Source organism: Leucopleurus acutus (assembly GCF_964270905.1).
Source record: "Leucopleurus acutus genome assembly, chromosome: 8".
Classification (NCBI taxonomy): Eukaryota; Metazoa; Chordata; class Mammalia; order Artiodactyla; family Delphinidae; genus Leucopleurus; species Leucopleurus acutus.
In genome coordinates this window covers 70,418,478-70,434,531 of record NC_139151.1, presented here as the reverse complement: position 1 = coordinate 70,434,531, position 16,054 = coordinate 70,418,478, and the positions used below count along the sequence as shown (strand labels likewise).

The 16,054-nt window shown below is 36.8% G+C and overlaps 1 protein-coding gene across 6 annotated transcripts in view; it reads left to right on the top strand.

The window, feature by feature from the left end:
• Positions 1-16,054, top strand: part of SOX6 (SRY-box transcription factor 6) — a 518,084-nt gene that overhangs the window by 61,987 nt on the left and 440,043 nt on the right. For 3 of the 6 annotated variants that reach the window (XM_082845246.1, XM_082845247.1, XM_082845242.1), the window contains exon 1: positions 15,933-16,008. The exons of the other annotated variants lie outside the window; for them this stretch is intronic. The gene's annotated coding sequence lies outside the window, so the exon portion shown is untranslated. Of the gene's footprint in view, positions 1-15,932; positions 16,009-16,054 lie in introns of those variants that run through there. 6 annotated transcript variants of the gene reach the window in all.

Sequence of the window (16,054 nt, the reverse complement as noted above, 5' to 3'; positions counted from 1 at the left end):
TCAGCCACTCTTTGCCCTTCCATTCTCTCCAGGCTTTCTGTGCATTTATGCTTTCCTTCCATTTTCTCATATAAAATCCTTCTTTCATGAAAGCATTTGATGATAAAATTCAACCCAAGATACAAATGGACAATAATAGTTTAATATGCTATTCTTTTGTAGCATATGCATTTAAAAATGTAGACATCTTTTCAAATAAAAATTATAATAAATGAGTTAAGTTATATGGGACCTACGTTTAAAATAAAGGTGTTTGTTCACTTGACCTCATAAAGAAACATGTTTATACCTGGGCTCCAAAGCAGTGTTTGTAGTGCTTGGGGACCCATGAATAGAAATTTGTAGAGACAGTAGCTGAAGATAGGCCTCTATAAATCTTTGCAAGTGTTCTAAGAATTTAAACTTAACAATTGCTAAGGATAGAAAAAAGGATAGGAAGAGTACTTTGGGATAGCTGGCTCTGAAGTGAGGGAATGGAACTAAAGTTATCAAAAGAAAAATTCTTTTTTCTCACTTGTCTTAAGAATGGCTAGTATCATAGATTTTGGGACTGCTAGAAACAATTCAAAGAAATCTTGGCTGTGCAACTACTATTACAATGAAGACTTTGCAGTTTTTAATTTTTTTTCCCTGAAGTTACCTCCCTGTAATAATTATTAGAAAAAGAAACTCGTGAATTATAGATAGACTGTTTACTGCATTCCATGTCCAGCATTTTTTTTTTTCCTGATAAAATCACTCTTATTTTCTTTTAGGGAACAACTTTATTTCACTTTTGGTATATATGGTTGGGGTAAAGCTGCCATTACCTTCCCAAGTCATAGGGAGCGGGCATTCCATATACCTGACCACAGCCATTTGTTCAGAAATAAGCCAAGCCACGCCAGTGAGACTTAATCTGGGGTCTTTTCTGGAATTACTGGGAAGCAACCAGAGTCATTTTACTGTGATTGCTAACTTGGGGTTTCTGATAGTCATCTTTGCCCTTGAAGGGGGAGAACCTGCCTGAAAAATGGAGACCAACTCCTAATTACATCATCATAGCACTGAATCCAGCTGTGTCAGAAGCCAGGACTCTCAGTTAGGTAGAGCCAATAAATTATTTTGGTATAGCTAGTTCGAGTTGGTTTTTATCACTTACAACTAAAAGTGTTCTAACAAATGCAACCAGAATTGCACAACTGACACACAACTCATATGTTAGATAGATATATGTGATTTGGAGAAATATTTTGATATCCATTGTCTCATCCAATATGTGCAATTTATTTATTTCACTTTAACTTCCATGAGTGTGAACGAGCATGGGTGATATGATGAAAGTCATTTAAACACGAATAGTTTGTACTGAAATAATTTTAGTATTGTCAAAGAATAAAGTGCAAATGAAGTGGTATAGCTAGATAAGTTCCAGACTTTAAGTTTATATTGTTTTGAAAATAGAATAAGTTTATGGATTTTTTATAGGCTAAAAAATAGTTTTGCTTTTTCCTAAATAAAGGAAGTTGAAATTTGTTTATATTTTAAATATTCACTTGTCTATTGCAGTTAGATGCAGAACTTGGGCAGGGGTTGGAGCGAGTACTTTACCTATGCTCTGAAGAAATATCCTCTGCTTGTTACATTTTCATATGTGAATCCTATTCCTTAATATATAATTCTATTTAAGATCAACTTTAATGGATTTACTCCAAATTAGAGATCTTCTCACTTGTTTGGAAATCACAAAACAGAAATGGATATTGTAGTACAAATTTTGCTGTTTTCTTAGAAAAAAATAATCTGAATTTAGAAGAAAATTTATCCTCCAAATATAGTTATGCGAATTCTATTTGACTTTGGTAAATCACATTGAAATGGGCAACGTTTTAAATTTATATTTGTTACATAGCCTTTTAGGAGGTCTCCACTTTACCTGTCTTTCACATTGTTTGAAATATGTATGTAAAGAGTAGTTTGATATTTGATCATCTCTCTTAGAAATGTGCTGGACCATTTTATAGTATAATTTTATTCCTTAGGAAAAAAAAACCCATTAAAATAAGATTCTTGGTCTTTTTTCCCCCCTGCCACTCAAGGATGCATATTCGCAATCAAATTTGGTCTTTCTACTTGACCAAACTTAAGTGCCGAGGTCTTAAGTTGGCACTGTTTTCTCCCTAATTCTTATAGATTACAGATGTGTCCCTCAGATTTAAAAGCCTCAGATCTAAGTCCCTTGGGTATTGATTTTCTCATTAGGAAATTATCATGTTCAGAAGTTAGGATGCTAACTAGTTCATGAGAGTAAAGCCTTCGTTAGAACCATTTTAAGATCAAGCCAAAGTTGTAGAAGCTTTAACCTTTAAGAGTTCACGCTGACAATAGCATATTTGGAATGGCATGTGCACTTAGTTATATGAGTGGATTTCTCAGAGGTAGTGGATTTTGAAGTTTTATTATCTGTCATTATGTAGGATTTCCCCTTTCCTCTAATGACCTCCGAGTTTTCAACCCATACCAAATAAAATTTAAAATGGATAAAATTTCCAGGAAGATCCTGTTTCTAATAGCCATTCCTTTCTTCTTATTATAAACTTTCTATATGGTGATCTCTCTTTCTTTTCAGTCACTCATTGTCTATTTATTTCCCCTACCCAGACCTGCTCACAGGAGAGTATACTGTAGTGGTCACGTACACCTTCATCATTATTATTATTATTATTTGGTTAAATTTAAAAATCACATTTATGTTAAAACAACAAGGATAAAAGATAAGGTCTCATACACAATTTCACAATTTGTCATCTGTTTTTATTTGTATCTGCTTATTTTCAGTCCCCATCCATATTAAGAAAATAATTTAACATAACTGTAATCAGAGCATAGATGTCATTCTGTGTTCTTTGTTTTTCATTTAATGTTATATAATAAACGATTTCCCACCACAAAGAGCTTGCCACGACCCATACAGACACTTAGGGAAGCCCTGGTGTGTCTTACCTTCTTTGTGTAAGAACTGCCATTAGTCTTCCTCCTGGTCTTGAGATACTGCATTCAAAGTTAGCCTGAAGCTCTTACTGAGGGAAGGCATCCTTTCCGCCTTTTGTGGGAATGCATCATAACATCTCACCAATAACTATGAAGTTTTCTGTAGGTTTCTGCTGCATCTCTGGCATCTACTGAGATGTTCGTAGAATTTTTCTTCTTTAATCTGTGAATATGTGGTGTTATTGGCAGATTTTCTGAACCATCTAGCATCATGAGGATTAAAACCTACTTATTCTTGGGCTTCCCTGGTGGTGCAGTGGTTGAGAGTCCACCTGCCGATGCAGGGGACACGGGTTCATGCCCCAGTCCGAGAGGATCCCACACGCCGCGGAGTGGCTGGGCCCGTGAGCCATGGCCGCTGAGCCTGCGCGTCCCGAGCCTGCGCGTCCGGAGCCCGTGCTCTGCAACTGGAGAGGCCACAACAGTGAGAGGTCCACGTACCGCAAAAACAAAAACAAAAAAACCGCCTACTTATTCTTGATGGATTTTCATTTACAGTATAGATTAATATTTAATGGAGTCTTTCATTTGTGTTCATAAACAAGATGTCTTTAATTTTCCCCTTTTTATAATATCTTTATTTTGTTTTGGAACCAGGGATATTCTGGCTTTATAAAATGAGTTGGACGTCATATACATCTTCATGTGAAATGAAATCATGGTGTTACCTCCCCTAGAGGCATTTAAGTTTAAATTCTAACTAGGAGGAAAAATATTTTTATCCTTAAAATATTTTGAAACATCAGCCTAAGATAGCTGTTTTTTGGCGGGGAAGGTTTTTAGCTGTTTATGTCCCTAATGCCCTTTAAAAGGCAAAGTGATAGAGCTTCTCTTTCAGGCTCCACAATCACCCATTGGTTGCATTAAGCCATTAATGACATTGTTTTTCCTCCAGGTTTCTCCTTGGCATTAATTTTAGTAAGATTTTTATCTCTATAAAAAATCTGAGAAGTTAGGTGTGGCTTCACACATAATTTGAGCTACGTTTCATCTCATTTTATCCTATAAAAATAGTTCAACCAAATGTTAGAAACTGTTAAGTTTGGGCTTTCTGAATATCTGGTATGACTACCGATGTAATTTCTTACAACAGAGGTGCTTACTTTCTTCTGTCCGTAACTATTCTTCTAAATGTATCACAATTTAATTAAACACAGAGCTTTTGAGCACCTACTGCGTACCAGGTACTAGATATTCAAAGATCCTGCTCTCAAGGAGTTCGAGCTTTGCTTTTTCATCCTTGTTCTCCAAGGCCCTTTCCTTTTCTGATATCCAGGTGCTTTTGTTTCTCTTTCTTTTTGTCTTTCTGTCAAAGCAAAGAGACTTTAAAAGGAACTTTTGAGTTAAACTGAAGCTACTTCTATTGAGAAGGATTAGTACAGCTCTCTGAACTTGGGCCTATTGTTTATTTAGAACCCAGTGTTAATGAGAGCACAGTGCTTGTCTTGATTCTTATATGGGCCTATTAGCTTTGCTCTGTTCCATGGCCTTGGATCACTGCTCTAATGATTGATACTTGCTGAAGACCAGGTGAGAAGATTTGGTTGATCAAAACATTACAGAACCAGTGCAAACTGCATTCTTGCCAGGTATCATCCTTGTTTATAAAGGCAAACCATAATTTAGGGCATCACTCTTAAACAAAATTATTACTGAAATAAGCTATAAAGGAATGTGGAAAAGTAAAAGGGACTTAAAAAGCATTTTATTATGCTATTTTTTTTCTGTTCTTCATTAATTGGGTAATTCTTAGGCTAGTTTTCTCCATGTCATTTAGTTTCCTTTTTAATATCTTTAGATGCAAGATTGAGCTTTGCTGGCCTTTCTTTCTTGTTCTTTGGGGTGTTTGTGCCAGCTTTGGCAGCACTCATTGTCAGTGCTGGCTCAAATGAAGGAATGGCTGAAGGCTCCTTTTGGAGACCCACTTCACTGGTTATTTTAATTGCTCACAGGGATAATTGTTGAGTGGTACTATATAGGATAGTATTTCCCTTGCCACAGGGGTTAGGAATTCTGTCCGGTAATCACTCCTACTCCTAATGGATGAGAGTTTCTGAGTGGAAAGACTGGTAACTAGCTCTAGGTATCTCCCTAGAACTATGTGTAGGGCCCCTGACAGATTAACTCTGGGAAATCTGTGCAGCCACCATGAATACTTTTCCTCATTGATCTTTTGCTTCATATGGTCAGAAACAGAGAATTTGTAGAGTTTAAAATTAGCTTCTTAATCATCTTATTCTAGGACATGCTCTGTCATATAGCCCTGTGACAGCAAAGATTTTCTTTGCTTTCCTTTTTCACAGTCAGAGATATTAGAAAAACAATAGGGATATGAGTGCTAAGGGCCCGGCTTAAGGAAAAACAAGTTTTTAAAAAACACTGCTATTGTGACTATGTCTTCTGTGGTGAAAGACTGTGATATACTGTATGCTGGTATTCTGTGAAATGGAACTGTCTATACTTTCTGACATATAGTGATGAAGAAAATTCTGGATACAGCATCCATTAGATACATCCTCAGACTTAGCTGCTTCTCTGGATGGAAGTGAGGCTTCTGAGATACAAAGGTTTGTAGTTTTGAAACTTTTTGTCAAGGAATAACTGAGTCACAGCAAGTTAGTAAACAAAAATAAATGGTGAACTTGTAAAAGTCATCTATTATTTATTTTATTTTTTTAAGATTTATTATTTTCTTTTATAAATTCGTTTTATGTATTTATTTTTGGCTGCGTTGGGTCTTCGTTGCTGCACGCAGGCTTTCTCTAGTTGCAGCGAGTGGGGGCTACTCTTCATTGCAGTGCACGTGCTTCTCATTGTGGTGGCTTCTCTTGTTGCAGGGCACGGGCTCGCGGAGCATGGGCTCTAGGCGCGTGGGCTTCAGTAGTTGTGGCACACAGGCTCAGTAGTTGTGGCTTGCAGGCTCTAGAGTGCAGGCTCAGTAGTTGTGGCGCATGGGATTAGTTGCTCTGCGGCATGTGGGATCTTCCTGAATCAGGGATCGATCCCGTGTCCCTTTCATTGGCAGCTGGATTCTTAACCACTGTGCCACCAGGGAAGTCCCAAGATTTATTTATTTTATTTTATTTATTTTTGGCTGCATCGGGTCTTAGTTGCGGCATGTGGAATCTTCTTTGAGGCGTGCGGGAACTTTTTCGTTGCAGCGCGCGGGCTTCTCTCTAGTTGTGACATGCGGGTTTGCCTCTTCTCTAGTTGTGGCACGTGGGTTCCAGAGCGCGTGGGCTCTGTAGTTTGTGGCACACAGCCTCTCTCATTGAGGCGTGTGAGCTCAGTAGTTGCGGCATGCAGGCTTAATTGCCCTGCAGCATGTGGGATCAAACCCGTGTCCTCTGCATTGTAAGGCAGATTGTCTAACACTGGACCAGCAGGGACGTCCCAAGGTCATGTTTTAGAATTAGCTTTATAGTTGCAGTTTTTAAATTGTAAATCAATGGAAATAAGTGGGGTGGGGTTGTTTGTCAATTGTTTTGTTTTAAAAAGTTTTTGTCACTTATTGAAATAAAAGTGAGATCAATTTTGAGTAGCCATCTAGACTAAATTAGTTAAAATGGAACAAAACAGAAACTTCTACTACTTTGGGAATCATCAAAATGACCTCGACTTCTTTGCTAATACTGATTGCCTTAAAAGCCCCATTTCTTCTTCATCCTTCCTTATATCTATGACCTTTGCCATGAAACTCTAGAGTGCCCTTCCCACTCTGGATAGGGCATTCTGTCTCACCTCTTGCCTCTGGGATCCATCATTTAACTTGCTTTGGCCAATGGGATGTTAGCAAATGTGACACAAGTAGAGGCTTGTAAAAGCACTTGTGCATTTCTGTTCACACTCTTATCCTTTTCTGTCACCATGAGAAGAACAAGCCTGGGCTAGTATGCCAGAGGATGAGATATATGGTGCAGAGTCGAATTACTCTAGCTGTCCTATCCAAGGCCATCCTAGATCAGCCAAAAGCCAGCCAACCATAAGACATGTTGGTGCCCTCAGTTAAAGCCAGAAGAAGCACCCAGCTGACCTGCAAACGTATGAACTAATTAAATGCTTATTGTTTTAAGCCACTGAGCTTTGGGGTGGTTGAACCCGCAGCATTCTTCTGGCCATAGATAATTGAAACAACCTCAGGTAACCTATTTTTTTTTTTTTTTTTTTTTGCTGTATGTGGGCCTCTCACCTTTGTGGCCTCTCCCGTTGCGGAGCACAGCCTCTGGACACACAGGCTCAGCGGCCATGGCTCACGGGCCCAGCCGCTGTGCGGCATGTGGGATCTTCCCGGACCGGGGCACGAACCTGTGTCCCCTGCATCGGCAGGCGGACTCTCAACCACTGCGCCACCAGGGAAGTCCCTGTAACCTCTTTTTAAAAAGACTCAAATGGGCAGATGTCACAGATGATCCTGAGTGATTTCTTGTTGTTCCAAAAACAATATACATTTCACATTGATTTCAGGAAATTCCTAGATCCAACCACTCAGTGATACTTGAGTGAGATTTGATTTAAAGTGGAAGATGTTTTCTTTGTGGGTTGATTTTAGGAACTCTGGAGATAACTCCCCACCTAGTCTGTATATTCAACAAACGTATGTTAGCCTTATAGGGCACAGAATCATTCAGTCCATCAAGAAAGACAAGGCAGAAAATGGAAGTAGTGAAAGTAATTGAGTTAAATTCATATGGTAAGAAACACAAATGCCGATATATCCATTGTCAAGAACAAATTTTGACTAGGGAACAGTGGTGCTGGGTGGAGTCAGTAAAATAGAGGGGAAGAATGAGGTTAGGAAAAGGGAAACTGGATTTTCTTTGGGCCAGTTAAAGACAACATAGTATAAAAATAAATGTGATTGAAGACTGAGCTTTAAAATCTTAACTCCATTTATACTCTGCAAGTGCAACATATTAGAGTGAGAGAAAGATTCGATGAAAAGAGCAAAGGTAGTTTTGTTAGGGGCATGGTGCTTTAATTCTTTGTGCTTTGAAATCAAATGACTATTGTCTTTTCTATTTTCAGACTCTCTATATAGTATTGCTATTTCATTCACTTTCTTTTGTGGTAGAAAGAAGTCTGCTTTTTAATGAATATATAAAAAGTAGCTGGCTGAGAATCAGAGGCTCCTAGACTGAGGCAGGGCATTACTGAACACATCTTAACAGTTATGGCCCTGCATTCATCTGGACCTGTATTCAGAGAAGGGGTGCGGCTGCATGGGGGATCTGTACTTGGTTAATTCATCATATTACTTGGAAAGGTCCTTATTATTTTGCACAGCAGTGTGGTCACCTGGCGGTAGGTCATTAGCATTTTAGTCTTCTTTTCTGCACAACAATGTACAACATGCTAATTAGAGGGCTCTGAAAGCTAAGTAACCTGTTTTAAAATCAAACATTTTAATTTGAAGCTTTAATGGCTGTTTTTATAATAACTGGCTTTATTGGGGGTAAAAGCACTTCTCATGTTCCACTAGCAAGGCAGAGTATAACAGAAGCTGACAAAATTAAAAACCTCATAATGCGACCTTTGCCTGGGATAAAAGGCTGTTTCATAACAATTTCCTTTTGTTCTTTGTTTAAGCCATTACTCTAAAAGGAGCCTCCGATTAATCTAAGTAAATGCATCATTACAGTACTAATCCATGTCCTTCTGTCAGTGTCTGTTTTAATTAAATAAGAAATGCTAGCAGAAAGATATCACGCACAAAGCTGTGATTGGAGAAAGCAGCACTGGTTGATCAGGGAAAGATTAAAAAGGGCTTTACTGTTTTGTCCATTTGCATAGCTCCAGATGCCACAGTGTTTCAGGTTGAAAGAAAACTTACAAAAGAGTTTAACACATTTCACTCTTACAGATTTAAAATAATGGGATTTACCAATGAAATTCTAATCATCCAATTTATCACACTTTAGACATTCCAAAGCAAGGAGCAGAACAGCTTGGGGTGTGTCTTTAAAACCTTTTATGCAATGTTGTGTTGTATCTGTGAAAACATACCTGCCCAATTTGCATGTGTTTCTTCTTATTTTGGGTGAATTGATGGTGAAACCTGATTGTGGATATACAATGTGATTTTTTTCCCTCTTTTTATTGTATCTTACAACTTCTACTCTAGGGTTTTTTTTTATGGTTTTCTATTGTTAATATGTTAGGAATTTGGGTGCTTAATTGGTTGTTAACAATGAAAAGTAAGCTTAATAAATGCTTATAAAATGAATGTATCTAGTTAATATTGCTACACTGATACACAGAAACTCTTCTTAGCAGTAGAGTTGCAGAATTCCCATGGTGAGGGCTTTCTCCGTATATGGGCCATTATTTGATGTAATGAAAAGAGAAAGTGTGCAACAGTGAGATTGTTAATTAATTTAGCCTAACAAGATGAAGATAAATGAAGCAAAGAACAGATTGAATGAAGCAAGAGGTCTTATTTACAATTTAATACATTTTTATATAATGCAGATTTCACTTGATAAAAAACAAACAGACCCCACCCCAAATACCTACAAACAAAAAAGTATACTCCCTCCCACCACAATTCAACACTGAATTTCTGACCTGACTTTACAGAAAACATGTACCGTGGCTCCATATAGAAGACATTTTTACAGTGTGTAAACAGTGCTTTTCTACTGCTAAAAATTTTACACTAGTTAACCTTTAACTTCAGTGTTTTATTATTCTTGCTATAGGCTGGGATGACCATAAGAATAATCATCCGGAAAACTTCGGGTTTCTTCTTCCCCATGTTATCCTGAGACATCTTGTGACGGTTATTTAATAATCATTTTATTTTAATCCTCTTTTTACCAAAGGAAGGAAGCCCAAAAGTGAGGGAAAAAAAAAAAAAAGGAGCTGTGAGCCTTCTTACATGTGCTTGAATCTGTAGCAATTGTGCAGAATTCTTAAATTAGCATTATTTTTTAAAGTCTTTCTTTCAGAGATTAATGAGCTTTACCCAGTATTTGACCTTTTATCATTCTTGCTTTCTGCTCAGAAGTACTTCCTTCCTTCCTACAGTAGCTAGAAAAGACCGTCTCTTATCTTATGTTACTGTAGGCAGTGGTAACAGGGCTCTCTACAAATGGTGTTATTATGGTCACTGTGTTTTTATCTCAGGGGTCAGGAACAAATCCATGCAACTGCTTCTAAGGATTTCAATAAATAGGACTTTTTATCCAGACAATCGCCTTTTATGTTACTTTTAAACAAAACTACTAGTCCATCAAGAGTTTCAAAAGAAAACAATTCTACAGAGTGCCGGTATGGCCGCACAGACCAATCATCATGGCACCCATTCTCCAGTCCTTTATTTTTCAAGTCCACAACAATAGGTTGTTGATTCAATGGACAAGACCAGAACAATTAAGTTCTCTGTTTAGCAGCAGTGCAGCATTTTAATGCCCTTCTCTAATAATGGTCTCATTATTGTTATTCTAAGACTGGGCCTCAGGAGGAGGAATATTTGCTGGAGGTACGTCATTATTTTGCAAATTTCGATTAGCTCATCATGTTGTCTGTAGTGTGAAAATCGTAGCTAATTAGGGCAGCCAGTTAGACTACCAGCTTTTGAGCTTATGAGTTAAAAGGTAGCATACTTGATAGGCCAGTGATGTGAAAAAGGTGGTAAAAAGGAGGATTAGAGCAGTTGCCTTAGTAACTCCAACTTCCATCTGTGAGGGAACAATGGACTTGTGTTTCTCCCCCACCTTGGTGTAAAAATTGGTTTTGTTTTGAAAGGACAGAGTTCTTTTTATGACAATCTGGAATTCAGCCCAACTGAGTGTAGTTTTAGTTGTTAGGAGAGACCATTGAGGATAGGAAAGATGAAAGGTCATGGTGAGCTTCAAGGACATGAAAGGTTGTTGTCTCATGTAACAATGGTAGATTGTTTTTTTTCTGATATTTCTAGCCAGCCCCTAAGTCAGGTGATGGAACAAATACCTACGGTTTAGTCAGGTGAAACAGGAAAGAGCAGGGGAAGGAAAGGAGAAAAACGGGGTAAGAGAGAGTTTGTACTTTGTTAAAGAAAGAGGGGTAACTTCAATTCGCTTTTATTAAACGAAGTGATATTTCTTTGTCACTATCTCTGAGATTCCAGTGTACTTTGGATGGTTTGCCTCTGTGGGCCATCACATCTCTGGGAAGCTCTCCAATGTGTTAGGAAATGTGATTTAAGCTTTCTTCCTGAACTCCCAGGAGGACCAGTGATGCGATACTTAACAATAAATTTAGTTGTTGTAGCTTTCTCACATTATTGGTGTTCTTAAAAGGTTTTCCTTCAAAATGCACACTGAGTAAAATGAATGATAAATATGAAAGAAATTTGTTATACCACTTTACAGGGTTTTATCATAAATCCTATGACTTCCATCACAGAAAGTTTACAGGAAACTGTTTAGATGTTGCTGCAGTAGCAACACAAATTTTTCTCTCTGTACATAAGAAAATGCCACTATTTTAAGAGCTATTGGAGGTTTTGTATTACAGAGGAGGTGATAGAAAAGGATTGAATATGGTGCTGTTTCTTAAAAACCCTCAAAACCAAATCACTCTCTCTGGATTTGAAATACCTTTATTTCAGCAAAATAAGTGACTTCTATTTTTCTTCCATATTAATATTAAAACATTTGGTTGTGGTTGTTGTGTGTGTGCTTGTGTGCAAGCTCCTGTGTGAGTGTGTGTGTGTTTAGAATCAGAGACAGTATAGGAATACTAATTTTTTAAGCAGAAAGATCATCTTTTGATGATCAAAGGAACCTTCATATTTCTCCCTCTCTATTGTCCCCAAACAACCCTTGTGTAATTGAAACTGGACTTGGTCCAGGGGGTTAGGGAGATTTTCAAATTCTCTTTTAATCCCAGGTCTTTGTTTTCTTACTTTTACTAGCCAACTATCCTTATTGCTGTAGCCTTTCTTTTTCTGAGAAGCTGTGTTCATTTAATTTATTGTTGGTACTTCACAGACTTGAAATAATAATATCACGAAATTCTAGAGCTTAAGGACTTTTGAGATCATCTAGTCCAATTCTTGTGTTTGAAAAATAAGAAAAGTGAGGCCAGAATGTTGAAATGACTTGCCCAAGGTAACTCAACTAGTTGAGGTAGACAAATAGATGCCGTTTGCTATACTATTTAAATATAAAAACTTGAACCAAAGGAAGAATGAAGAAACATTATAGGGACATGTTGAACTTCTTTACTGGTCTTTTTAGTTGCTGAGGGGAGATGGAATCAAGCTAACGTCTGGTGTTGGGGTTAAGATTCAGATCAGATTTTTTTTATAACTATTAAAGTTCCATTTTAAATAAATGAAACTTTTTCCTGACAATACCCCCCCCCCCACACACACAATCCCCGACATGACTGGGGAGAGTTGTAACCTAAAGTACTAGCATAGCACTCAGAATCAGCAGACTTTGTCGATCCAGGCACTGTGTGAAATACTTTCATACACGTTATTACAATTTAGAATTGAAACACTTTTTCTTTCCAGTGTGGCAAATTAGTTAACTGTTCTGTTTCTTAGTTTTTGCAACTGTAGAAAGGAACTTGATGTTATTCAACTTCATTAGCTGTGTGAGACATAAAATCAGTGTATGATTGAAAAATGCAGTATATATTTGACAGATATTATAAGGTGTAAATTTGTGCTTTATCCAAACAGATATCCTGAGGAAAATATGAACCATAATATTTAGATCAAAGAATATGACATATGTTATTTTTGGAACGGTTTAGAACATATTTAGAAAATTTGGACTATAGAGGATAAAATAAAAGAGGATAAAAGAATCTGTTATTTCACCTTATTATTTCATAATTAAAAAATGTACTCCTAGTAACATTTTGGTATATTTCATTTCAGTCTTTTATCTATGTGTGTATGAGAAGAAAGAACATGTCTAGCTTGTTTACTACCCTCTCTTCAGTGCCCAGAACAGTACGTGACACTTGAAAAACAGTTGTTGGGTAAATTTTTTAAAAAGGCAAAATTGCATCATACTGTAGATACATTTTTGTATTTAAGAAATAATTTTATTGGATTTTCCCATGTCTTCAAAAATATGATTTTAATGACTATATCATATACCATCATATGGTTGTACCACAATTTGTTTTACCATTAAGTTATCAATTTCCAACTTTTCACTATTATAATGTGAAGGTTAATTTATAAGGATATCTTCCACTTATTATTAAAGTGGTAAACTTTAAAAATTGATGATAAAAGTCCTTTATGATCATAGAACCCCACCAAACCCCATCACCTCTTTCAAGTCTTAGCTTAGATGTCATATTCTCAGTTGAGGTCTACTTTGACCACCCTATTTTAAAATTGTTACCTTCCAAACATTCCTCATCTCCCTAATGCAGGTCTATTTGTTTCCATAGCCTTTATCAACTTTTTACATACTATATAATTTGCATGTCTGTTAAATTTATTTGCCATTTTCTCCTTTTATTTCCTATAATATAAGCTCTAGATAGTGGAGAATTTTTGACTGTTTTGGTCAGTTATATTCCCCAGTGTCTTGCACAGTGCCTAGAATATAGTAGATGTGCAACAATATTTGTTGAATGCATTTATTGAAACTTTAAAAGATGGAAGTGTCTGTTTTTTAAAGTCAAGAATCAATCTCTTTCTTTTTTCACATGGGCAACTCTCATCAACCTATTTGTGCACTGGCCAAGGACTTCTGTTTTCTCAATTTTCATTTGTACACATTATTCAGTTAAATTAAATCATAGCATTTGGCTGAATCTTGGATAGGCCATGTTGGATACAGACTAAATGTCTTGAAACAAATGCTCCAAGCTCTTGCCACTTGAAGTCACTCTGAACTCTAGCTTTAGGGAGATGGTTCTGGACGAGAAATGTCACCAGTGTCATGCCAAATGATCTTTTTCCTCGTCTAGAAGTCCTTTTGGTAAGACTCTTAAGGTTTAGGTCTGACCTGGGCAAACTCAGGTTAACCTGATTACTTACATTTTTGGATGATTATACCTTATTCTGCTCCTAACTGATATTGGTCCTATTCTTGAAATTTTCTTAGGAAAGACGTTTAACAAACTCCTGTTTACTTCTTTCACTGTATTTGATTTGTACTTTCCTTTAAAAATAATATAAAACAAAAAAAATCACCATTTTATGTCCTTTGTGGGTAAGTGTTAATTATAATCTTTATTAATAGCAATTTATATAGCTACAATAATCCCTTAAATTTGTATGATCATTATAGTTTTAAAGCTCTTTAATAAATATGATCTTGTTTAATTATCAAAATAATCTTAGATGCACAGGGCATGTTTGTTACACCCATCTAGGGAGGGACCAAGGCACAGAAAACTTCAGAGACTTAATCTAGATCATAAATCTAGGAAGTGGTAAAGAGGCCACTAGAATCCAAGTCTTTTGAGTTCTACTAGTCCAGTACTATTTTTCTTTTAATCATTTTACCTTCTCTCCAGGTTAAATAATCATCGTTTTGTTGACGTTTCTTAATAGATTTCATGAAAATAAAAACAAATGATTAGAATTACACATTTTTTCGCTTTATTTTACCTGCTTTACTATTCCAATTCTCAAGGACTTTCCTCTTTTTCCATAGTCATTGTCTTTTCCCTCATTCTAACTATTTACATGGGCTTTTGTAACAATTTGTGAAACCACAGGCTGCCATGTCTGTCTTTTCACCTTTTAGCTAGTTGTTCATTTCACACCTCTAGATAAGACTAAGCAAGTTCTGTTGATTGTAATAGGTATCAGGCAGACTGATAGTGGTCCACTGGGATGCAAACAGCCTTGGGAGAAAGTTAATGTAGTAGACAGTACATTAGGTAAAAGATTGGACAATGCACACTAACAAGTGTAGTTCATGTATGTAGAAGAGAGGTATAAAACAGGAGATAAAAGCAAGACAAAGCAAGAAAAGTCTGGGAGCAAGTGGTAAGATATTTAGGAAGCTAGGCCACAGTATGGCCATAGACGTCAAGTGGAGTTAAAGGACAGATTCCAGTTTCTGAGTAGTCTGCAAGTGAAAGGTTATCAAATTCACAGAAGGGTCATGGTCTTAGATGGACTAGTGCACTCAGGTATAGGAAAACAAGTAGAATCCTAGTATTGGAATCAAAACAAAAAGTCAGGGTCAAACTAGTAGCAAGAGTAATTAATGTCATTCTGAGTCCCAGGGGATTGTGTTGGAGCCTCTTTAGGACGAGATCAGAAACAGTCCTAGAGCAGTGGCTCTCAAATTTTTAATATACATAAGAGTCACCTGGGGTGCTTTGGATTTCTGAAGTGGGGCCCAGGTGTCTGTATTTTTAACAAGAGCTCCACATTTTTCTGATGCAAGTTTCTACTGATCACATGTGGAGAAAATCTCCATAAAGCCTGAGGTGGCACCTATAGTAGGATGAGGGACCAAATAATCACAAATCTTGAGAAACGAGGCATTTAGAGGTTGAAAGTCAGACCTTTCTACTAAGAGAAAAACGTATCTGTTTTTCTCAGGGCTGATTTCTATTTATTTGCATGTCAGAAGGCAGAAAACATGGGCTGATATGAACTCGGCTGGTGTGTTGTAAGCCTATTATGTTTTTCTCCTTATGTATATTGTATATTGAGTGCTTTTGTAATATCCAACATAAAGATTTGTACGTTTTAGTGTAAAAAAAAAGTAAGGCTGATTGTTCTTTTGTGCCTAATCTAAACTGTCTCTCATTTTTGCTTTCCATTTGTTATCTGCATAATTGAATTTCTCCTTTTCCTTCCCACGTCATAAATTGATTAGCATGAGTTGGGCAGACTGCTGTAATGCTAAGGGTTAACCAGAAGAGAATTACAAATGAACTATCTAGAAAGTTGATTATTAATCCAGCTAGAGAAGAAATATGCTTTTACTTAGCAAGAATGAGTATCCGAAGAGCTGATAATATTGTTCAGGCAGTGAGGTGGAATGGCAGAGCTTGGTAAGTAAAACAAAACTTGGGATTAATCTTTTATATCAGTTTTTTA